The following is a 26,517-nucleotide window of genomic DNA, read 5'->3' as shown; positions in this document are numbered from 1 at the left end:
TACTATGTGCAGTGTGTACTATGTGCGGTGTGTACTATGTGCACTGTGTACTATGTGCAGTGTATACTATGTGCAGTGTATACTATGTGCAGTGTGTGCTATGTGCAGTATGTGCTATGTTCAGTGTGTACTATGTGCAAGGTGTACTATGTGCAGTGTGTGCTATGTGCAGTGTGTAGTATGTGCAGTGTGTACTATGTGTAGTGTGTACTATGTGTAGTGTGTACTCTGTGCAAGGTGTACTATGTGCAGTGTGTGCTACGTGCAGTGTGTACTATGTGCAGTGTAAACTGTGTGCAGTGTGTACTACGTGCAGTGTATACTGTGTGCAGTGTGTACTATGTGCAGTGTGGGCTACGTGCAGTGTGTGCTATGTGCAGGGTGTACTATGTGCAGTGTGTGCTATGTGCAGTGTATACTATATGCAGTGTGTACTATATGCAGTGTGTACTATGTGCAGTGTGTACTATATGCAGTGTGTACTATGTGCAGTGTGTGCTATGTGCAGTGTATACTATATGCAGTGTGTACTATGTGCAGTGTGTACTATATGCAATGTGTAATATGTGCAGTGTGTACTATGTGCAGTGTGTGCTATGTGCAGGGTGTACTATGTGCAGTGTCCTGTGTACTATGTGCAGGGTGTACTATGTGCAGTGTGTACTATGTGCAGGGTGTACTATGTGCAGGGTGTACTATATGCAGTGTGTACTATGTGCAGTGTGTACTATGTGCAGGGTGTACTATGTACAGTGTGTGCTATGTGCAGTGTATACTATGTACAGTGTGGGCTACGTGCAGTGTGTGCTATGTGCAGGGTGTACTATGTGCAGTGTATACTATATGCAGTGTGTACTATGTGCAGTGTGTACTATATGCAGTGTGTACTATGTGCAGTGTGTACTATGTGCAGTGTGTACTATATGCAATGTGTAATATGTGCAGTGTGTACTATGTGCAGTGTATACTATATGCAGTGTGTACTATGTGCAGTGTGTACTATATGCAATGTGTAATATGTGCAGTGTGTACTATGTGCAGTGTGTGCTATGTGCAGGGTGTACTATGTGCAGTGTCCTGTGTACTATGTGCAGGGTGTACTATGTGCAGGGTGTACTATGTGCAGTGTGTACTATGTGCAGGGTGTACTATGTGTAGTGTGTACTATATGCAGTGTGTACTATGTGCAGTGTGTACTATGTGCAGGGTGTACTATGTACAGTGTGTGCTATGTGCAGTGTATACTATATGCAGTGTGTACTATGTGCAGTGTATACTATATGCAGTGTGTACTATGTGCAGTGTGTACTATGTGCAGTGTGTACTATATGCAATGTGTAATATGTGCAGTGTGTACTATGTGTAGTGTATACTTTACGCAGTGTGTACTATGTGCAGTGTGTACTATATGCAGTGTGTACTATGTGCAGTGTGTACTATATGCAGTGTATACCATGTGCAGTGTACACTATGTGCAGTGTGTACTATGTGCAGTGTGTACTATGTGCAGTGTGTACTATGTGCAGTGTGTACTATATGCAGTGTATACTATGTGCAGTGTGTACTATGTGCAGTGTGTATTATATGCAGTGTGTATTATGTGCAGTGTGTATGATATGCAGTGTGTACTATGTGCAGTGTGTGTTATGTGCAGTGTATACTATATGCAGTGTGTACTATGTGCAGTGTGTACTATATGCAGTGTGTACTATGTGCAGTGTGTACTATGTGCAGTGTGTACTATATGCAATGTGTAATATGTGCAGTGTGTACTATGTGCAGTGTATACTATATGCAGTGTGTACTATGTGCAGTGTGTACTATGTGCAGTGTGTACTATATGCAATGTGTAATATGTGCAGTGTGTACTATGTGCAGTGTGTGCTATGTGCAGGGTGTACCATGTGCAGTGTCCTGTGTACTATGTGCAGTGTCCTGTGTACTATGTGCAGGGTGTACTATGTGCAGTGTGTACTATGTGCAGGGTGTACTATGTACAGTGTGTGCTATGTGCAGTGTATACTATATGCAGTGTGTACTATGTGCAGTGTGTACTATATGCAGTGTGTACTATGTGCAGTGTGTACTATGTGCCGTGTGTACTATATGCAATGTGTAATATGTGCAGTGTGTACTATGTGCAGTGTATACTATATGCAGTGTGTACTATGCGCAGTGTGTACTATGTGCAGTGTGTACTATATGCAGTGTATACCATGTGCAGTGTATACTATGTGCAGTGTGTACTATGTGCAGTGTGTACTATGTGCAGTGTGTACTATATGCAGTGTGTACTATGTGCAGTGTGTACTATATGCAGTGTATACTATGTGCAGTGTGTACTATGTGCAGTGTGTATTATATGCAGTGTGTATTATGTGCAGTGTGTACTATATGCAGTGTGTACTATGTGCAGTGTGTGTTATGTGCAGTGTATACTATATGCAGTGTGTACTATGTGCAGTGTGTACTATGTGCAGTGTGTATTATGTGCAGTGTGTATTATGTGCAGTGTGTACTATGTGCAGTGTGTGCTATATGCAGTGTGTGCTATGTGCAGTGTATACTATATGCAGTGTTTACTATGTGCAGTGTGTACTATGTGCAGTGTGTGCAATGTGCAGTGTGTGCTATGTGCAGTCTGCAGTATGTGCAGTGTATACTATATGCAGTGTGTACTATGTGCAGTGTGTACTATGTGCAGTGTGTATTATATGCAGTGTGTATTATGTGCAGTGTGTACTATGTGCAGTGTGTACTATGAGCAGTGTGTATGATATGCAGTGTGTACTATGTGCAGTGTGTATTATATGCAGTGTGTATTATGTGCAGTGTGTACTATGTGCAGTGTGTACTATGAGCAGTGTGTATGATATGCAGTGTGTACTATGTGCAGTGTGTACTATGTGCAGTGTGTACTATGAGCAGTGTGTATGATATGCAGTGTGTACTATGTGCAGGGTGGACTATGTGCAATGTGTACTGTGTGTAGTGTGTATTATATGCAGTGTGTACTATATGCAGTGTGTACTTTGTGCAGTGTCCTGTGTAGTGTGCAGGGGGCGCCAGAGTCAGGATTTCTGGGGCACGTTCTTCATGAATCTGGTGCCTCCTGCACTTTTTTTGGTGCACCTTTAACTTGGGAAGTGCAACACATTTCTGTGTATAGTGTATATGTACCTGTGTATATTGTGTATGTACCTGTGTATAGTGTATGTACCTGTGTATATACCTGTGTATAGTGTATGTACCTGTGTATAGTGTGTATATACCTGTGTATAGTGTGTATATACCTGTGTATATTGTGTATGTACCTGTGTATAGTGTGTATATACCTGTGTATAGTGTATATACCTGTGTATAGTGTATGTACCTGTGTATAGTGTGTATGTACCTGTGTATAGTGTGTATATACCTGTGTATATACCTGTGTATAGTGTATGTACCTGTGTATAGTGTGTATATACCTGTGTATAGTGTATATACCTGTGTATAGTGTATGTACCTGTGTATAGTGTGTATGTACCTGTGTATAGTGTGTATATACCTGTGTATAGTGTATGTACCTGTGTATAGTGTGTATATACCTGTGTATAGTGTATATACCTGTGTATAGTGTATGTACCTGTGTATAGTGTGTATGTACCTGTGTATAGTGTGTATGTACCTGTGTATAGTGTGTATGTACCTGTGTATAGTGTGTATATACCTGTGTATAGTGTGTATATACCTGTGTATAGTGTATGTACCTGTGTATAGTGTGTATGTACCTGTGTATAGTGTGTATGTACCAGTGTATAGTGTATGTACCTGTGTATAGTATATGTACCTGTGTATAGTGTGTATATACCTGTGTATAGTGTGTATATACCTGTGTATAGTGTATGTACCAGTATATAGTGTGTATGTACCTGTGTATAGTGTATGTACCTGTGTATATTGTGTATGTACCTGTGTATAGTGTGTGTACCTGTGTATAGTGTATGTACCTGTGTATAGTGTATGTACCTGTGTATAGTGTGTATGTACCTGTGTATAGTGTGTATGTACCTGTGTATAGTGTGTATGTACCTGTTTATAGTGTGTATATACCCGTGTATAGTGTATATACCTGTGTATAGTGTGTATATACCCGTGTATAGTGTATATACCTGTGTATAGTGTGTATGTACCTGTGTATAGTGTGTATGTACCTGTGTATAGTGTGTATGTACCTGTGTATAGTGTGTATATACCTGTGTATAGTGTATATACCTGTGTATAGTGTATGTACCTGTGTATAGTGTGTATATACCTGTGTATAGTGTATGTACCTGTGTATAGTGTGTATATACCTGTGTATAGTGTATGTACCTGTGTATAGTGTATGCACCTGTGTATAGTATATGTAGCTGTGTATAGTGTGTATGTAGCTGTGTATAGTGTGTATGTACCTGTGTATAGTGTATGTACCTGTGTATAGTGTATGCACCTGTGTATAGTATATGTAGCTGTGTATAGTGTGTATGTACCTGTGTATAGTGTGTATGTACCTGTGTATAGTGTGTATGTACCTGTGTATAGTGTATGTACCTGTGTATAGTGTGTATATACCTGTGTATAGTGTATGTACCTGTGTATAGTGTGTATATACCTGTGTATAGTGTATGTACCTGTGTATAGTGTGTATATACCTGTGTATAGTGTATGTACCTGTGTATAGTGTGTATGTACCTGTGTATAGTGTATGTACCTGTGTATAGTGTGTATATACCTGTGTATAGTGTATGTACCTGTGTATAGTGTGTATATACCTGTGTATAGTGTATGTACCTGTGTATAGTGTGTATATACCTGTGTATAGTGTATGTACCTGTGTATAGTGTGTATATACCTGTGTATAGTGTATGTACCTGTGTATAGTGTATGTACCTGTGTATAGTATATGTACCTGTGTATAGTGTATATACCTGTGTATAGTGTATGTACCTGTATATAGTGTATGTAGCTGCATCCTCCTCAGCATGATGTGACGGGCTCCGCTCTGCTACATCTCCTCCTCGGTGATTGGAGCGGGTGGTGCCGGGTGGCAGCAGGTTCGTCCCCTCTCCCTATGGATGGTTCTGGGGGCGGAGTCTCCTGTGCGGGGGGCGGGGCCCGTGCGGAGTATTCGGTTCTCTCCTCCCGGTCCGGTTCATTGAGAATGTTGCAGGATTCGTGTTGTGTTCTCCGCCGCTCTCCCGCCAATCACACTGCTCCGGCTCCTGCCCGAACTTCTCCCAGTGACACTACTACTACCCCCAGTGACACTACTACCACCAGCAGGATTATAACTCGTCACCCGCAGGATTCCTACTGCTCTGCATCCATGGAGAGGAATGTGTCCAGAGGTCACTGACGGATCCGCTCACAGGAGAACGGTAAGTCCGCTATACATATGGTATACAGCTATTATACATCTATTATACAGATACTTTACAGCTACTATACAGTTACTATACACTTACTATACACTTACTATACAGTTACTATACACTTACTATACACTTACTATACAGATACTATACACTTACTATACAGATACTATACACTTACTATACAGATGATACTATAAAGATGCTATACAGCTACTGAACTGTTACTATATATCTACTATACATTTACTATACAGATACTATACAGATACTACACAGCTACTATACAGCTACTATACACTTACTATACACTTACTTTACAGATACTATACACTTACTATACAGATGATACTATAAAGATGCTATACAGCTACTGTACTGTTTCTGTATATCTACTATACACTTACTATACAGATACTATACACTTACTATACAGATACTATACACTTACTATACGGATGATACTATAAAGATGCTATGCAGCTACTATACAGATACTATACACTTACTATACAGATACTATACACTTACTATACAGCTTTTATACAGTTACTATACAGCTATTATACAGTTACTATACAGCTATTATACAGCTATTATACAGTTAATATACAGATACTATACAGCTATTATACAGTTACTATACAGCTATTATACAGCTATTATACAGTTAATATACAGATACTATACAGCTATTATACAGTTACTATAAAGCTACTATACAGTTGCTATACAGCTACTATACAGTTACTATACAGATACTATACTGCTACTATACAGCTTTTATACAGTTACTATACAGCTACTATACATATACTATACACTTACTATACAGTTCCTAAACAGCTATTATACATCTACTATACGGCTACTATTCAGATACTATACAGATACTCTACAGTTACTATACAGTTACTATACAGCTACCTAATCACAGGTGTCCACAATGCCCCGGGCTGGAGGAAAATTCTCATCATCCTCCTCATCATCCATCTTTATAGAAGCTGTAATATGTAATGTAGTAGTAGAAGTATTTTAGATACTAGTATTTCATAGTAATATGTTAAGTTGTTTTCCTTATACTAGTAATTTTTCATTTAGTACTAGCAGTAGTAGTATGCTAAGTAGTAAGAGTATTCCTGGATGCTAGTACTAGTAATATTGTTAATGCTTTACTAGTATCCTATGTAGTGGTAGTATTCCTTGTACTAGTTATTTGTCATTAGTTGTGGTAGTAGATTGTTAAGTTAAGTAGTATTCCTTGTAACAGTAATTTTTATGTAGTAGTATTTATTGTTATAGTAATTTTCTTAAGCAGTATTTGCAGTTAGTAGTAGTACTACTATGTAGTAGTAGAATTCCTCATACTAGTAATCTTCTTATGTATTACTAGTAGTAACTGTACGCCATGTAGTAAGAGTATTCCTTCAACTGGTAATTTTTTATGTAGTAGTAGAATGCTATGTAGTAGAGTATTTCTTATACTAATAGTTTTTTCATGTAGTACCAGCAGTAGTAGTTCTATGTAGTAAGAGTATTCCCAGGTGCTAGTACTAGTAATATTGTTAATGCCTTAGTTGTAGTAGTATCCTATGTAGTAGTACTATTCCTTGTACTAATACTTGTAATTTGTGGGTAGTTGTAGTAGTATTTCTTGTGAAAGTAATTGTTATATAGTAGTAGTACCATATTTCTTTTACTTGTAATTTTCTTATGCACTATTACGAGTAGTACTCTATGTAGTAGTAGCAGCAATCCTTATACTAGTAATTTTCTTATGCACTATTACGAGTAGTACTCTATGTAGTAGTAGTAGCAATCCTTATACTAGTAATTTTCTTATGCACTATTAGTAGTAGTACTCTATGTAGTAGTAGTAGCAATCCTTATACTAGTAATTTTCTTATGCACTATTACGAGTAGTACTTTATGTAGTAGTAGTAGCAATCCTTATACTAGTAATTTTCTTATGCACTATTAGTAGTAGTACTCTATGTAGTAGTAGTAACAATCCTTATACTAGTAATTTTCTTATGCACTATTACGAGTAGTACTCTATGTAGTAGTAGCAGCAATCCTTATACTAGTAATTTTCTTATGCACTATTACGAGTAGTACTTTATGTAGTAGTAGTAGCAATCCTTATACTAGTAATTTTCTTATGCCCTATTAGTAGTAGTACTCTATGTAGTAGTAGCAGCAATCCTTATACTAGTAATTTTCTTATGCACTATTAGTAGTAGTACTCTATGTAGTAGTAGCAGCAATCCTTATACTAGTAATTTTCTTATGCACTATTACGAGTAGTACTCTATGTAGTAGTAGCAGCAATCCTTATACTAGTAATTTTCTTATGCACTATTAGGAGTAGTACTCTATGTAGTAGTAGCAGCAATCCTTATACTAGTAATTTTCTTATGCATTACTACTAGTTGTAGTACTCCCTGTAGTAGGAGTATGTCATTTTTATGTAGTAGTAGTTTGCTATGTAGTAGTAGGATTCGTTACAACAGTATTTTTCAAAGTACTACTAGTAGTAGGCTATGTAGTAAGAGTAAGGTGCTAGTACTAGTAATTTTTGCTGTTCAATAGTATTTTATGTAACCGTTGCAATATTTTATGTCACAGTAGCAGTAATATTTCACAGAGTAGTAGTATCACTAGTATTCAGCCTTGTAGTATTATTCATTTATGTTATACTTGATGGATTCTGCACATTGTACCAGGACTTACATTGTATCTATTGTAGTCAATGTGTTTTATGCAGTCGCTCTAGTCGTTATATGTTTATGTTCTTATTGATGTGTTTTACCTCATAGTTGTGGTACTTTATATGTAGTAGTAGTAACTCCTGCTTGTTATGTATAGTAGGATAACTTGTCCATTAGTAGCATCATGTATTGTTATCAGTTGTATCATTATTACAGTATTATCCACACAATGGGGGTCATTTATCTTAGCCTTTTTTGGTTGTATTTTAGTGACTATTTGAGCGCATTTGGTTATTTGCACAATTTTTTGTGCCTTTTTTCGCCGTGTAGCAGTTTCCTGGTTTGCGCCTAATTCCTCTTTGTATTTCTCCTCTATTTATCATCTATCTCATATCTATCTATCCATCTATCTATTTCATATCTATCTATCTATCTCCTATCTATCTATCTCATATCTATCTATCTATCTATCTCCTATCTATCTATCTCATATCTATCTATCTATCTATCTCCTATCTATCTATCTATCTATCTATCTCATATGTATCTATCTATCTATCTATCTATCTATCTATCTATCTATCTATCTCATATGTATCTATCTATCTCATATGTATCTATCTATCTCATATCTATCTATCCATCCATCTATCTATCTCATATCTATCTCATATCTATCTATCTATCTATCTATCTATCTATCTATCTATCTATCTATCTCATATCTATCTCATATGTATCTATCTATCTATCTATCTATCTATCTATCTATCTATCTTTCTATCTCATATCTATCTATCTCCTATCTATCTATCTATCTATCTATCTATCTTTCTATCTCATATCTATCTATCTCCTATCTATCTATCTATCTCCTATCTATCTTTCTATCTCATATCTATCTATCTCCTATCTATCTATCTATCTATCTATCTATCTATCTATCTATCTATCTCCTATCTATCTATCTATCTCATATCTATCTATTTATCTATCTATCTATCTATCTATCTATCTATCTATCTATCTCATATGTATCTATCTATTTATCTCATATCTATCTCATATCTATCTATATATCTATCTATCTCATATCTATCTTTCTATCTATCTATCTCATATCTATCTATCTATCTCATATCTATCTATCTATCTATCTATCTCATATCTATCTATCTCATATCTATCTATCTCATATCTATCTATCTATCTATCTCATATGTATCTATCTATCTATCTCATATGTATCTATCTATCTATCTATCTATCTTTCTATCTCATATCTATCTATCTATCTATTTATCTATCTATCTATCTCATATCTATCTATCTATCTATCTATCTATCTATCTATCTATCTATCTCATATGTATCTATCTATTTATCTCATATCTATCTCATATCTATCTTTCTATCTATCTATCTCATATCTATCTATCTCATATCTATCTATCTCATATCTATCTATCTATCTCATATCTATCTATCTATCTCATATCTATCTATCTATCTATCTATCTATCTATCTATCTATCTATCTCATATCTATCTATCTCATATCTATCTATCTATCTCATATCTATCTATCTCATATCTATCTATCTCATATCTATCTATCTATCTATCTATCTATCTATCTATCTATCAGAACCTACCAGGTGTCAGTGTCCTGTCCCCAGTCGTGTAGTGTTGGGCTTGCATTACCCACAGTCTGTCAGAGATCCAAGTCCGAGGTGATGCAGATAAATCCTGTGCCCGGTACAGAAGGTGCTCGCTGGTTACTAATAGAATCTGTGCCGTGTATCAATGTTATATAGAGATCAGCGTGGTACTGAAATTACCCTCATGTGAAGATCGTAATATAGAGATCAGTGTTACATGGAGATCAGTGTTTTATGGAGATCAGTGTTTTATGGAGATCAGTGTTTTATGGAGATCAGTGTTATATGGAGATCAGTGTTATATGGAGATCAGTGTTATATGGAGATCAGTGTTATATGGAGATCAGTGTTATATATAAAAATTAGTGTTATAAAGAAATCATTTTTTACAGAGATCAATGTTATGTAGATCAATTTTATATGGAGATCAGTGTTATATAGAGGTCATTCATATATAGAGATCAGTTATATAGATATCAGTGTTATATAGAGATCAATCATCTATAGAGATCAGTAATATAGAGATTAGTGTTATATAGAGATCAATCATATATAGAGATGTGTTACATAGAGATCAGTGTTATATAGAGATCAGTGTTATATAGAGATCAGTGTTATATAGAGATGAATCATCTATAGAGATCAGTTATATAGAGATCAGTGTTATATAGAGATCAATCATCTATAGAGATCAGTGTTATAGAGATCAGTGTTATATAGAGATCAGTGTTATATAGAGATCAGTGTTATATAGAGATCAGTGTTATAGAGATCAGTGTTATATAGAGATCAGTGTTATATGGAGATCAGTGTTATATGGAGATCAGTGTTATATGGAGATCAGTGTTATATGGAGATCAGTGTTATATATAAAAATTAGTGTTATAAAGAAATCATTTTTTACAGAGATCAATGTTATGTAGATCAATTTTATATGGAGATCAGTGTTATATAGAGGTCATTCATATATAGAGATCAGTTATATAGATATCAGTGTTATATAGAGATCAATCATCTATAGAGATCAGTAATATAGAGATTAGTGTTATATAGAGATCAATCATATATAGAGATGTGTTACATAGAGATCAGTGTTATATAGAGATCAGTGTTATATAGAGATCAGTGTTATATAGAGATCAATCATCTATAGAGATCAGTTATATAGAGATCAGTGTTATATAGAGATCAATCATCTATAGAGATCAGTGTTATAGAGATCAGTGTTATATAGAGATCAGTGTTATGTAGAGATCAGTGTTATAGAGATCAGTGTTATATAGAGATCAGTGTTATATAGAGATCAGTGTTATATAGAGATCAGTGCTATATAGAGATCAGTGCTATATAGAGATAAGTGCTATATAGAGATCAGTGCTATATAGAGATCAGTGTTATATAGAGATCGGTGTTATATAGAGATCGGTGTTATATAGAGATCGGTGTTATATATAGAGATCAGTGTTATATAGAGATCAGTGCTATATAGAGATCAGTGCTATATAGAGATAAGTGCTATATAGAGATCAGTGCTATATAGAGATCAGTGCTATATAGAGATCAGTGTTATATAGAGATTGGTGTTATATATAGAGATCAGTGCTATATAGAGATCAGTGTTATATATAGATCAGTGTTATATATAGATCAGTGTTATATAGAGACCATTCATCTATAGACAAAAGTGTTATATAGAGATCAGCGCTCGGTCCCTGCTTCCTGCCATGTGTCAGTGATGAGCGGGCAGATACGTTGCCCTGCCCAATCATGTCCAGGCTCCATAGGAGATGTATATTGTGCACCTGCCTTTTACTATTAGTCTTCACTCTCTGTGTTGTCTTCTATCATTCTCATGATGCCTCCGTACAACATCACATGGGCAGCTAGATAATGTACCATCTTTGCCTGCTGGGAGGACAGTGTCATTATCCTTCACTTTATAGCCACATTTATCATACACAGTGCAGTCTTTACTATGTGAACTTTTCCTGTGTAATGTGCCAGGGGGGCGTCAGATTCATCAAAACCGGTGCACGATCTTCATGAATCTGGCGCCCCCTGCGCCCTTTTTTGGTGCCCTTTGTTCATGCTGCAGAATTGTGGCACAGTAAGCAATAAATGTGGCGCAAACTCTGATTACGCAGCAACAGACGCTTTTAGTGCACATTTTTTCTGTCTTGTCGGACCATAATCATCCAGTCAGGAGGCTACAGCGCCACCAATCAGAGGCTGCCTAATCACCAGAGGGTAACTGTGATAGAAGTTAGTGCTCCCCCTTCTGGAGAGTCTGTAAATTTAATTTTTTTATGACACTCTATGGGGCACATTTACTTACCTGTCCAACGAAGTTCCCTGAAAATGCAGTGTCCGGCGATAATGCACTGTGCGGCGATTCACTAAGATTGTGCGCCCGATATCCTGCATGTGTCGCTTCCCCGCTCAGGTCCCAGGAGTTCACCTTCTTCTTCCTGGTGCATGTAAGTGCATTGGATGCGACACAATTTGAAAGTTAAATCTTGCGCTCAGTCCGAATCAGTCGGATCGTCCGATGCCTGCCCCCAGATTTCTGTCGCATGAAAGCCGTGCAGCTGCGCCACAATCCGATCGCATGCCCCACAATCCCAGCGCAAATCCCGAAAACCGTGAACAGTCCGACGAAAGTGCGATCCGTGAGCCTTAGTAAATAAGCCCCAATGTTTTTTTTATAGTGATGTCTTGCAGTGTTAATCCGCATTTTGCTACTACTTATGGCAGGTGTCAGTGGGCGCTGTATGTACGGCGCATGCGCGGTGAGGTCCATCCCGGACTCTGTAAGATCTTATATTATGTGATTACGGCATTTCCAAAAAAAAAAATCAATAAATAATCATGGGATTATCTGTGAGCGCTCTTGTCTATTAGTCCTGTGACATTTGATGTCTTGCTCGGCAGACTGATAGGAGATTGCAGCACTGAATCTCATGAGATAAGGATGGACTGACTTGGTTTAGGACTTAGACTTGACTAAAATATGACATTTCCAAAACGATCAATAAATAATCAGCGGATGATCTTTGTGTCGTCTCGTCTATTAGTCCTCAGGCATTCGATGTCTTGCTATGGAGTCTTATACGAGATTCCTCCACGGAATCACATGTGATGAGCACACAATGATAAGTCTGGCTTAAGACTCAAATTGGCCATTTCCAAAAAGATCAATAAAGAATAATCAGATCATTATTGAGTCCAGTGTCGGACTGGGTTACCTTAGGCCCACCAGAGAAAAATCAATCTGGGGGCCCACTCTTCATCATCCCCCAGGAAATATACTCTAGCATCCTTCAAATTGTGGTGTTTTCTGATGGTCTCAGGGGTTCAGTTTTGGGTTGAGCCTGGGCCCACCGGAGGATCCTCTGGTACTCTGGTGGGCCAGTCCGACCCTGATTGAGTAATCTTGTCTATTAGTCTTGTAACATTTGATGTCTTGCTTTGTTGTCTGATATGAGATTGTGCCACATAATCACACGAGATGAGTACGGAATGACTAATCCAGACTAAGATTTAGACCAGACTTAATTAGGCCATTTTCAAAAGATCAATAAATGATCCTTAGATTATCCTTGAGTCATCTTGCCTATTAGCCTTGTAACATTTGATGTCTTGCTATGTTGTCTGATATGAGATGGAACCCTAGAAACATGCGAGATAAGTACGGAATGACTAGTCCAGCCTAAGATTTAGATCAGACTAAAATAGGCCGTTTTCAAAAGATCAATAAATGACCCTTAGATTATTTTTGAGTCCTCTTGTCTATTAGTCTTGTGACATTTGATGTCTTGCTATGTTGTCTGATATAACTAACATTGCACCGCAGAATCATATGAGATAAGTACGGAATGACTAATCCAGCCTAAGATTTAGACCAGACTAAAATAGGCCATTTTCAAAAGATCAATAAATGACCATCGAAATATCCTCTTTCCTATCAGTTTTGTGACATTTGATGTCTTGCTAGGCGGTCTGATACGAGATTGCACCACAGAATCATATGGGATAAGTCCAGAATGACCAATCCAGCCTTAGATTTAGACTAGACTAAAATAGACAAAAAGCACACTAAATAATCAGTGGATGGACTATTAGTCCTGTGACATATGATTTCTTTCTTTGCAGTCTGATATGACTAATGACTAACATGCGAAATGACTAATTCAACCTAAGATTTAGACCAGACTAAAATAGGCCACCTTGGACAATGCTGGATAATACATTTAGTCCATCTTTAGGCTGTATTAGTGGAAATTTGCAACAACATTTTGCTGAATTGTTGCACACATTGCATCCTAAATCAGTGCTTTGGAACTAAAATATTGATCACTTACCTTACTTAGTACATATGATCAATATGATAATGGGTAGGGTTCCGACCTCTTACACCTACATCAATCAGCCAATCAGGCCAGTCCAAAGATGTTGTTCACGAAGACTTATTGTAATCATGCTATTGTGTTGGGATGTCTTAACATTTCCCTTAAAGGGGCCTTAAATTTCCCCTAACAAAGACCTATCACCATCTCTGTCACCTCCGACTCTTTAATAGTCGTCGCTTCTAAGATTCTGGAGAAGTTGGAATTTTTTCTCTAGGCCCTACCGTTCCCGAGCAATCAGTGTCATTAGTTTCAGAACCCAACCTATCCTGTCAGGTGGGCGGTCCTGTACTGGAGGAGACACCCTGCGACCACCCACCTGACAGTGGAGAACTTATTTGATTCAAGTATCAGGACTCATTGCTAGGAAACGGTAGGGGCTACTTAAAAAATTCCAACTGCCCCGGAATCATTGGAGTGGCATCTACTAGAGTAGCCAAAATTGGAGTTATTAGGGGTTGGAAGAAGGTTCTCCTTAAAGGGATAACGATAGCGACAACCAAAAAAATATCATGTAATAGGCTACTAGTTCCCAATCAAGGATGAAGTATGGTTTATGTTTTGGTGCTGAGTGCCAGAGGTGGCATCTAAAAGCCTCAAATTGAAGGAAAGATGAGAAGTTTCCAACAATTAGAAGAGACCTTAAAGGGATATTTACGACTCTTGACTGAGGGAAAATTCAATATCAACCATAAAAGAAGCCATCGATGTGGTTTATGACTACTGAAGGGTAGAGACCATTATCTTCAGCTTTACGACACAATCGCTGTAAGTGGCCCCCTCTTCACCGGGAGAGTAACTTACTGTACTGGCAAGAAATTGACGGCTATTATAGGCTATAATTACCAAGGACTCGCAATAAGATAAAAGGACACCTGTATAGTGATGTCACCAAAGGCAACTGCTAGAGCACTCGAATTAGGATGGGATATAGTCAATAAAAATGGAGAGGATGAAGGGTTAATGTCAACAGTTCCAGGATTTTTTTTCTTTTTGCAGTAATGTCACAGGATGACGCCTTGTTTCATTGTGTTACGGCTTTTAGCATGTTGACATAGACGTATGGACCGACATTGGATGGGGGCAATTAGGTGGCTACGTTTTGAGGGTCTGGATTAGTAGTGGCCTTGGAGCTGGTATCAATGTAACTTGGTCCTAAACTAGGCCTTGCCCACCCCTGTCTGGGCCAGCATAGGAGAAACAAGAGAAGGGGGCGGGGGGCTGTGTTATAGTAGATGTCCCCCCCTGATGTATCGGGGTATAGGTGATCAATCCCTGGCAGGTGGCAAAAGGGAAGTCCTTGAGGCCAGGGATGCCCACTGGAGACACTGAAATAATGTGTTAAAAAAATCACAGTTCCTTTAATAGCAAACAGTCCAAACCACAGCACAGTACAGGCTGGCAATGGTTCTCCTGTGGCTAGCAGGTCTGTATGTTGGCTGACTTTTGCTGAAGGGAATAGTCCCTAGTTGCAGGTACAGTTTGAGTACCTCAGTCCTGGACCTATGGGTCAGCTCGGTTGGCTTTGTCTTCTTTGGAGCCTGTTTGGCTCTGCTGCTTCAGCAGCTCTGCAATTCATGTGCTGCTCAATTTCTGTAGAGCTGCAGGCCTGGTCTGATATAATACCATGGTCATTAAATACATGCTCTAAGGTAGCAGCCAATGACAAGCCTGGATTACACAAGAAAGATACATTGAGTATAAAAAAAACTTTAAGGGGACAAACATACTTGTGTGGTGAGTTAAACTTTTGAAAATGGGTAATTAGTAAAAGAATATAAGCTATGGTTGACTCACCGATCCCCTGCTGCTTCCTTTTCACACAGGAAATGACCACTCAGCCAATCAATAATTTCAACTTACAGCTCAGCTAGTGGTTGGCTGATAGGCACTTCCTGTATGGGAGGGACCAGGAAGTTACCAATCCCCTGCTGCTTCCTTTTCACACAGAAAATGACCACTCAGCCAATCAATGACTACAGCTTACAGCTCAGCTAGTGGTTGGCTGATAGGAACTTCCTGTATGGGTGGGGCCAGGAAGTTACCGATTCCCCTGCTGCTTCCTTTTCACACAGGAAATGACCACTCAGCCAATCAATGACTACAGCTTACAGCTCAGCTAGTGGTTGGCTGATAGGCACTTCCTGTATGGGAGGGACCAGGAAGTAGAGCCAGTGATTGACCCACAGCAGTCACAAGAGCCTCAAAACTTTGACCGGAAAGAGTGTACATAAGGGCATGCCTTCTTTTGGGTGGGTTTTCCACCCAGAAAATCCCTTTAAGGGGTTAAAGGCCTACCATAACCGCATAGAGATACCAGGATGATGACGAGTATAGCAGACATGCGAGAGGAAGAAAGAAATCACTGAGAAATGTAAGTATAGAAGAAGCGGTATAATAAAGAGTAGCCGTCTGTATATAAGTCTGAATTTACAGCCGCCGTAAAACTGAGGAATAGGTTAAGATCAAACCGTAAAAAAAAAATACTGTAAATCATAAAAATCTCAGTAAAACACAAATCCATGGCCGACGTGTGGCACCAATCAATAAAACCGACACAGACTGTAAAGCTGCACTAACCCTCCGTGCTGGGAGCAGGTGATGGCGGTATAATAAGGCTCACGCTATGGCGGCTGTATGTAGGAGGCGGCTTGTCCTTTATCTGGTTTAGCTCATCTATTGCTCTGGAGGACCCGGTCTTTGATTTGAATGGGAATTGTGTGATACTTAATCTTTCCTGTGGAGGCGCCGCAGAGACATAGTATAGCAGTATTTTGTGTCACTCTCTGATTCTGCTATGGCCCATTGGACTTCTGGTGCTGTGATTTTGTGACTTCATACATCACAATTATCTCCTCATGGGGCGAAAGATAAATGTGTAATCATCACATTAGAAAATTTGAGCTCTGGGTATAGAATACAAAGGTACAATATGGCTTTATAAAGGTGCAGTATGGCGGTATAAAGGTGCAGTATGGCGGTATAAAAGTACAATATGGCGGTATAAAGGTGCAGTATGGCGGTATAAAGGTATAATATGGCGGAATAAAGGTGCAGTATGGCAGCATAAAGGTACAATATGGCGGTATAAAGGTGCAGTCTGGCGGCATAAAGGTACAATATGGCGGTATAAAGGTGCAGTATGGCTGTATAAAGGTGCAGTAGGGCGGTATAAAGGTACAATATGGTGGTATAAAGGTGCAGTATGGCGGTATAAAGGGGCTGTATGGCGGTATAAAGGGGCAGTATGGCGGTATAAATGTACAATATGGTGGTATGAAGGTTCAGTATGGCGGTATAAAGGTGCAGTAGGGCGGTACCAAGGTGCAGTATGGCGGTATAAAGGTACAATATGGCGGTATAAAGGTACAGTATGGCAGTATAAAGGTGCAGTAGGGTGGTATAAAGGTACAATATGGCGGTATAAAGGTACAGAATAGAGAAATGCAGAATAGAGAGGTACAGGTGCAGGACAATACAGAGGTACACTATGGCAGTACAGCGTGGGGGTATATATATATATATATATATAAGAATAGTATAAAGGTACAGGGGAGATGTACAGTATGGAGGTACAGAACAGGTAGAGTATAAGAAGCCACCAGTAATAGTCACAGCCGTCCCCATGTGTGACCAGAGGCTGAGGTCAGTCTGGAGATGTCACCGCTCGGCCGCACATGACCTTTATATTGTCACATCTTGGATTTTGCTGGAGGTGATGATAAGAGGAGCATCTACAGTATATAACATACAGCTAAAAGGTCATTTTTGGTTTGAGAAAATTGAAATAAAACTAAAAAATAGAACTTGTATGGGTGTCCTGTCACATTGCTTTATAAGAGTCTATCTATCTATCTATCTATCTATCTATCTATCTATCTATCTCATATCTATCTATCTTCTATCTATCTATCCATCTATCTTTTATCTATTATCTATCTATCTATCTCCTATCTATCTATCTATCTATCTATCTATCCATCCATCTATCTTTTATCTCATATCTATCTATCTACTATCTATCTATCTCATATCTATCTATCTATCTATCTATCTATCTCCTATCTATCTATCTATCTATCTATCTATCTATCTATCTATCTCATATCTATCTATCTATCTATCTATCTATCTATCTATCTATCTATCTCATATCTATCTATCTATCTACTATCTATCTATCTCATATCTATCTATCTATCTATCTCCTATCTATCTATCTATCTATCTATCTATCTATCTATCTATCTATCTCCTATCTATCTATCTCATATCTATCTATCTCATATCTATCTATCTCATATCTATCTATCTATCTATCTATCTATCTATCTATCTCATATCTATCTATCTATCTATCTATCTATCTATCTCATATCTATCTATCTATCTATCTATCTCCTATCTATCTATCTATCTATCTATCTCCTATCTATCTATCTATCTATCTATCTATCTATCTATCTCCTATCTATCTATCTATCTATCTCATATCTATCTATCTATCTATCTATCTATCTATCTATCTATCTATCTATGTATCTATCTATCTATCTATCTATGTATCTATCTATCTCCTATCTATCTCATATCTATATATCTATCTATCTATCTATCTATCTATCTATCTATCTCCTATCTATCTATCTCCTATCTATCTATCTATCTATCTATCTCCTATCTATCTATCTCATATCTATCTATCTATCTATCTATCTATCTATCTATCTATCTCCTATCTATCTATCTCCTATCTATCTATCCATCTATCTATCTATCTCCTATCTATCTATCTATCTATCCATCTATCTTTCTCATATCTATCCAGTGGGGGGGGGGGGGGGTCACCTCCTTGCCAATTATCTTGGGAAATTCTCCCTTATTGATACCCCTGCCCCTCTATCTTTATATCTGAAGTACCTTCCCTATTTCCTACTCTTCTGCTTATATATGTGTCAGTCTATACTGTAATTCTGGCCTTGTATTCCAGCATCTGAGCCTTCCTGTGATTGCAGGTGTGACCTGTGATTACTGTACAGGGGCCTGGGGGGTCTGTGTGATACATTACAGGGGGCATTGTCTTGCTCGGTGATGGATCAGATTCTCTTCTTGTCTCTATGGATTTTTTGCTTTCTCTTGGGGATGAGACTATTGACCTTGGAGACATTTATGAAGCTGATAGAGACAAGTACAATGATTTTCATTAGGTGGAACCCATCAGTTCTTAATGATTTGCTACATTGTGGACTTGGGGCAGATGTATCTTTAGTCTTGCAATTTGCACAGTTTTTTTTTAACTATTCTGCTCTTTGATTTACCTATGGGATGATTTCCTTTTAAATAAATCATGTTCTGATTTCTGATATTTGCGCAATTTTTGCTGCAACCCATATATAATAGTTACCTACGCCTGTATTTATGCAGTTTTTCCAAAATTTTTAAAATCAGTGATACATCATGCGCCAACATCTGCCGCCAGGTGCAGTACAAAGATGAATTAGGCGCAAACACATGAAAAAAAATGCATAAATATAATAATAATAGCTACATCGGCCCCATTATTCTGTATTGTACTGATACATCTAAAATAAGAGATAAAGAAACTCTATTGGTTTTGATTAAAAACTTCCTATTGTTTGGTTTATACAGCTATTATTGTGCAAACCTATGTGTCTCCATGGTAACGAACAACATTCAAACCACATGTAATCAACCCAACTGAATGTATCATAGCGTAAAGTTATGAACGGATGAAGGAAGTTCTATGATGGATCCATGATGTTGATAGTGGGGGTCGTGTGGATAACTTTTGAATAGAATATCCATTTAAAATATAGATAGATAGATATGAGATGGGAGATAAGTGTGTGGGAACTACAGACAGGACAGAGAAGTCCTCCCCGTGTTGCAGGATAGAAGAGAAGTGTGTAGGATTTTGAACACAGGACAGAGATGTGTCACCCATGTGGCAGGATAAAAGAGAAGTATGTAAAGCTGCAGACAGGGCAGAGAAGTGTCTCCATGTAGCAGGATAGAAGAGAAGTATGTGGGAGCTGCAGACAGGACAGAGAAGTGTCCCCCATGTAGCAGGATAGAAGAGAAGTGTGTGGGAGCTGCAGACAGGACAGAGAAGTGTCCCCATGTAGCAGGATAGAAGAGAAGTATGTGGGAGCTGCAGACAGGACAGAGAAGTGTCCCCCATGTAGCAGGATAGAAGAGAATTGTGTGGGAGCTGCAGACAGGACAGAGAAGTATCTCCATGTAGCAGGATAGAAGAGAATTGTGTGGGAGCTGCAGACAGGATAGAGAAGTGTCCCGTGTAGCAGGATAGAAGCGAAGTGTGTGGAGGAGAGACAGGACAGAGAAGTGTTCCAGTGTAGCAGGATAGAAGAGAGGTGTATAGGACATGCAGACAGGACAGAGAAGTGTCCCCCGTGTAGCAGGATAGAAGAGAAGTGTGTGGAGGAGAGACAGGATAGAGAAGTGTCCCCGTGTAGCAGGATAGAAGAGAAGTGTGTGGGAGCTGCAGACAGGACAGAGAAGTGACCACATTTAGCAGGATAGAAGAGACAAGTGTAGGAGCTGCAGACAGGACAGAGAAGTGACCACATTTAGCAGGATGACCACACTGGTGTCTGAGGGGGATACTGTGCAGAATTACAGGGGAGCAGCAGGAGACCAGCACTGGGGGATCCCCTCCAGGAGAAGCCACTGGTGAGGACATCACTGGGTGTCACACACCTGGGTGCTGCTGTGAGGGTCATTCTCATGCTGGGGGGTGGGAGAGAAGCAGAGAGGAGCTTGTAGGAGGATCACATGTAAGCACCCAAATCTAACATTGCGCCTAAATTGATTAATAAGAGGCAGGAACTCAACTCATCACAGATGGTTGTAACTTGTGATTAATGTGCAGGAAATAAGGCACAACAACTACAATTAAGCACAGAACAGGGATACATCTAGCCCATAGAAGATAAGTAGATAGATAGATAGGAGATAGATAGATATGATATAGATAGATAGATAGATATGAGATGGATAGATAGGAGATAGATAGATAGACAATGAGATAGATAGATAGATAGATAGATAGATAGATAGATAGATAGATAGATATGAGATGGATAGATAGATAGATAGATAGATAGATAGATAGATAGATATGAGATGGATAGATAGGAGATAGATAGACAATGAGATGTGACATCTGTATTTCGGATTACGTTGGGTAGACCTTTCTATCAGATCCTCTACATGCAGAGAGGATTAATCAGTGTTAAATGTTGTCTTTGGCCTCTTGGTGCTTCAGTTCTCATTAGCAGTAAACTTTCCGCTCACATCAATTCCCTGTTTTTTTTTTCTTTCTGTAGAAATAAGATAATTGCGGGATTCAGGGCTCCAGGCGGAGGGAGAAGGAGCCGGATGATTATAAATACTGCAGGATGATTGGTTTCAGGACAAAACAAATATTAAGCACAGGAATCAAGGCTGTGGAATACATCTGCAGAATGATAGAAGGACAATAGTCCTCATGATGTGGAAGTATCAATTATACCCAAAACTGACTCAAAAATCATCACCCTCCTAATTGGTTTCCAATTATATAAAGACGCCCTCTATGAGACTGGAGAACGGAATTGTACATTGACCCAGAAGGCCAGAGGTCTTGGTGCTGAGTGGTCACTTTGGGCCTCTTACTGACTGATGACAATCCTCCCAACATATGTTGGGGCTGGCAAGGACGATGTAAGAAGTACGGACCCCCCTGGGCCACGCCCAGCTGGTACCTGTCCCAGGTTGATGTTTAAGGCCAAACTTACGACTCCGACTCCGAATCCAATTCCACCAACATGGTCGCCGACATGGACTCCATAGTCATGTTTTCCTGGTCCCTCTAGCAGTGCTGAGATATATGCGGCCATGTCTCTTAGTGTCTTATTCCTCTGATCTGTAGTGGAGGAGCTTCACCACTGAGCATGTACATAAAGTGCAGCCACATTCATCTGGGGTGGCATTTTGTGCTGTACTGTGGTTGTCGGTGCATCTAAATAATAAATGTTCGCCCTTAGATCAGGAGTAGAACAAACATTTAAAGGCAATTTCATAATTTCCAAAATTTATTGTATATTTTATCACAAATCTGACTCCACAGCTCTGGTTAAAGGGGAGGCCCATGATGGTAATGTGCCCAGGGACACACATGGAGACATGTGATTCCAACTTGCAGCCCTTTATTCTCAAAACTGGAATCCACCAGCAGCAGAAACAGCAGTCAGGTAGCAGGCGGCTGGCAGGGCTGAATGAAGGTCTTGGCTCGGGACTGGATTTGGTCTATGACCTGCTGCTAAATTTGGTCTGCAGGCTGTCCCCTCTTTAATGCTAACCACTTTGCACTCTGTTATACAAAACGCAGACTTCACTCCTCCCCTAATAGTCCATAGACTGTACTCACTAAATGACTCAACCCCAAGGTGGAACCCTTTTTAATAACTTTTGGCTCTCCCTTCTAGAAGGTTCTGGGTGGCCGGCCAATTCCGATACCCGCCTGCTGTGACAGTTTACATAAAACAAATTGACATGTACTTACCATCTTGGTCACTGTGTCCCTCACCGCAGTGCCTCCGTTCTGTGCCCCTGTTTGTACCTCCTTGGTCCCTCCCGGTGTTCGGCGCCGTGATCCCTATGTGTCACGTCCCTGTTTGTTTATAGGGCATGAAAGCTCCGCTTTGGAATAGATCTTGTGCGTTCCAAGTGGGGGGTCCAATCATACGTTGGCATCATCATGTACTACAGTCATGAGGTAGTAACCTGGTGATACCCAGATGCCCAAGTTGAAGGATGGAAACTAGGAGACCAAAAGAAGCCCGAGAGAGGGGCTTCAAAAAAATATAAACATGTACTTACCTCCATGGTCCCTCCCGGTGTTCTACACCACGGTCCCTCCATTCTGTGCCCTTTGTTCACCTCCTCAGTCCCTCCTGGTGTCCCGCTCCGTGGTCCCGCTGTGTCGAGTCCCTGTTTGTTTATAAAAAATAGAAGCTCGTAGCTTCCTGATAGATCACACGCGTTCCGGGAAGGGGGTGGGGGTTAAATCATACGCTGGCGCCATCATGCACCAGTGTGCGATACACCCCCGTTATGTGTCCAGCTGCAGTTGGTTTGGCACAACACTCGATACAGTCATGAGGTAGTAACCTGGTGATACCCAGATGCCCAAGTTGAAGGTTGAAGGGTGGAAACCAGGAGACCACAAGGAACATCAAGAGAAGCCTTGAAGATGTAGGTAAATACAGTGGATGGATTGATAGAGTAGTGGTTCCCGCAACCCACAGACAATACAATTAAAATCAAAATCAAAAGCAGCTTCTTCATTGGCCCCAGTGCCACGTTTCAGCCCCTAATCGGAAGCTTTTCTGAAGCCTTGGCTTGACAGAAATGTGATATGAGACAGATGAAAAGATCTGATGATAGATATGAGACGGATAGATATATAGCTGCAGTAGTGTGATATATACAGGTCTATATACCCCCTGTCCTGCCCGGTGCTGCCCCCTTGCTGCGTGTCTCATGTTGTAATCAAAGACCTGTAAAAGGCAGCACTGCCCGGGCCGGAGGCTTGTAGGGGACACGCTGAGATTAGTCTGATGATGAAACATGACAGCGGAACAAATAAATATATAACACATGGAGAGTCCTCAGATGGCGCGGGGAAGGGGGTCTGCACAGGCAGGGAGCACAGTCGGATCTGCAGAGCGTTCCCCCTCCGGACATGTGCGGAGTGACAGAGCAATGGTGGTGGAAATGTCCAAAAATAACATTCACCTTCTTATCACTGCACAGTCATTGCAGATGTAGCAGAGTACTACTACTCCTATCCTCTATATATTGGCACAGTACTACTACTCCTATCCTGTATATATGGATACAGCACAGTACTACTACTCCTATCCTGTATATATGGGCACATCACAGTACTACTACTCCTATCCTGTATATATGGATACAGCACAGTACTACTGCTCCTATCCTGTGTATATGGGCACAGCACAGTACTACTACTCCTATCCTGTATATATATAGGCACAGCACAGCTACTACTCCTATCCTGTATATATTGGCACAGTACTACTACTCCTATCCTGTATATATGGATACAGCACAGTACTACTACTCCTATCCTGTATATATGGATACAGCACAGTACTACTACTCCTATCCTGTATACATAGGCACAGCACAGTACTACTACTCCTATCCTGTATATATGTACACAGCACAGTACTACTACTCCTATCCTGTATATATGGATACAGCACAGTACTACTACTCCTATCCTGTATATATGAGCAGAGTACTACTACTCCTATCCTGTATATATGGATACAACACAGTACTACTACTCCTATCCTGTATATATGGACACAGCACAGTACTACTACTCCTATCCTGTACTGTATATATGGGCACAGCACAGTACTAATACTCCTATCCTGTATACTACTGCAATCCTGTATACTTCTTATAGGCAAAACACAGTACTACTACTCCTATTGTGTGTGTATATAAATTTATATTCCTCTGTTCTGTGTTTGGCTCGTTTCCTGGATCATAGATGGATGTGCCAGTGTAGTCGCTGCCGGCCCACAAGCATCTGCTTTAGGACCTATTCTATGGATTTCCTGTGGAGCTGGAATATGCTGTATAACCCCCGGCATTGCGCCCCCTAGTGTGCTGGCAGTGCTGTCACAACATGGGCAGCGCTGTGCCCTCCTGTGCCACACTATTGGGCCCATATGTAGCAGGACACGGATACTCTGCTGTGTCCCTCTGAGATGATAATGACATCTCCTCATCCAAAAATCACATATTGAAAATGTCACAAAGTAAAAAAATTGCCTTTTCCAAAAAGTTTATCCGGACGAGTCGCAGCTTGGAGCAGAACAGTCTGGGTCGTGGATCTGCAGGTGGATGAGACATCAGTGATCCAATGTTTGTTTATGCTGCCGGCGCCGAGTCTCAGCATGAAGAAGTGTATTATAGGTCCAGACATCTGGTTAACACACTGCATATAGTATAACATGTCTGACACCGGCGCCGGCCCATAACACGCTGCATATAGTATAACATGTCTGACACCAGCGCCGGCCCATAACACGCTGCATATAGTATAACATGTCTGACACCAGCGCCGGCCCATAACACGCTGCATATAGTATAACATGTCTGACACCAGCGCCGGCCCATAACACGCTGCATATAGTATAACATGTCTGACACCAGCGCCGGCCCATAACACGCTGCATATAGTATAACATGTCTGACACCAGCGCCGGCCCATAACACGCTGCATATAGTATAACATGTCTGACACCAGCGCCGGCCCATAACACAATGCATATAGTATAACATGTCTGACACCAGCGCCGGCCCATAACACGCTGCATATAGTATAACATGTCTGACACCAGCGCCGGCCCATAACACACTGCATATAGTATAACATGTCTGACACCAGCGCCGGCCCATAACACGCTGCATATAGTATAACATGTCTGACACCGGTGCCGGCCCATAACACACTGCATATAGTATAACATGTCTGACACCAGCGCCGGCCCATAACACGCTGCATATAGTATAACATGTCTGACACCAGCGCCGGCCCATAACACGCTGCATATAGTATAACATGTCTGACACCAGCGCCGGCCCATAACACGCTGCATATAGTATAACATGTCTGACACCAGCGCCGGCCCATAACACGCTGCATATAGTATAACATGTCTGATACCAGCGCCGGCCCATAACACACTGCATATAGTATAACATGTCTGACACCAGCGCCGGCCCATAACACGCTGCATATAGTATAACATGTCTGTCACCAGCGCCGGCCCATAACACACTGCATATAGTATAACATGTCTGACACCAGCGCCGGCCCATAACACAATGCATATAGTATAACATGTCTGACACCAGCGCCGGCCCATAACACCATGTATATAGTATAACATGTCTGATACCAGCGCCGGCCCATAACACACTGCATATAGTATAACATGTCTGACACCAGCGCCGGCCCATAACACGCTGCATATAGTATAACATGTCTGACACCAGCGCCGGCCCATAACACCATGTATATAGTATAACATGTCTGATACTAGCGCCGGCCCATAACACTCTGCATATAGTATAACATGTCTGACACCAGCGCCGGCCCATAACACGCTGCATATAGTATAACATGTCTGACACCGGCGCCGGCCCATAACACACTGCATATAGTATAACATGTCTGACACCAGCGCCGGCCCATAACACGCTGCATATAGTATAA

The 26,517-nt window shown here is 40.0% G+C and overlaps 1 protein-coding gene across 1 annotated transcript in view; it reads left to right on the top strand.

The window, feature by feature from the left end:
* Nucleotides 1–5,194: 5,194 nt before the first annotated feature.
* Nucleotides 5,195–26,517, top strand: part of CALCR (calcitonin receptor) — a 188,758-nt gene continuing 167,435 nt past the window's right edge. Inside the window, exon 1 of the mRNA XM_072154324.1 lies at nucleotides 5,195–5,399. The gene's annotated coding sequence lies outside the window, so the exon portion shown is untranslated. The remainder of the gene's footprint in view (nucleotides 5,400–26,517) is intronic.

Source organism: Engystomops pustulosus, chromosome 5 (assembly GCF_040894005.1).
Source record: "Engystomops pustulosus chromosome 5, aEngPut4.maternal, whole genome shotgun sequence".
Classification (NCBI taxonomy): domain Eukaryota; kingdom Metazoa; phylum Chordata; class Amphibia; order Anura; family Leptodactylidae; genus Engystomops; species Engystomops pustulosus.
The sequence above is the reverse complement of the archived record's forward strand: the minus strand, read 5'-3'. Positions and strand labels throughout refer to the sequence as shown.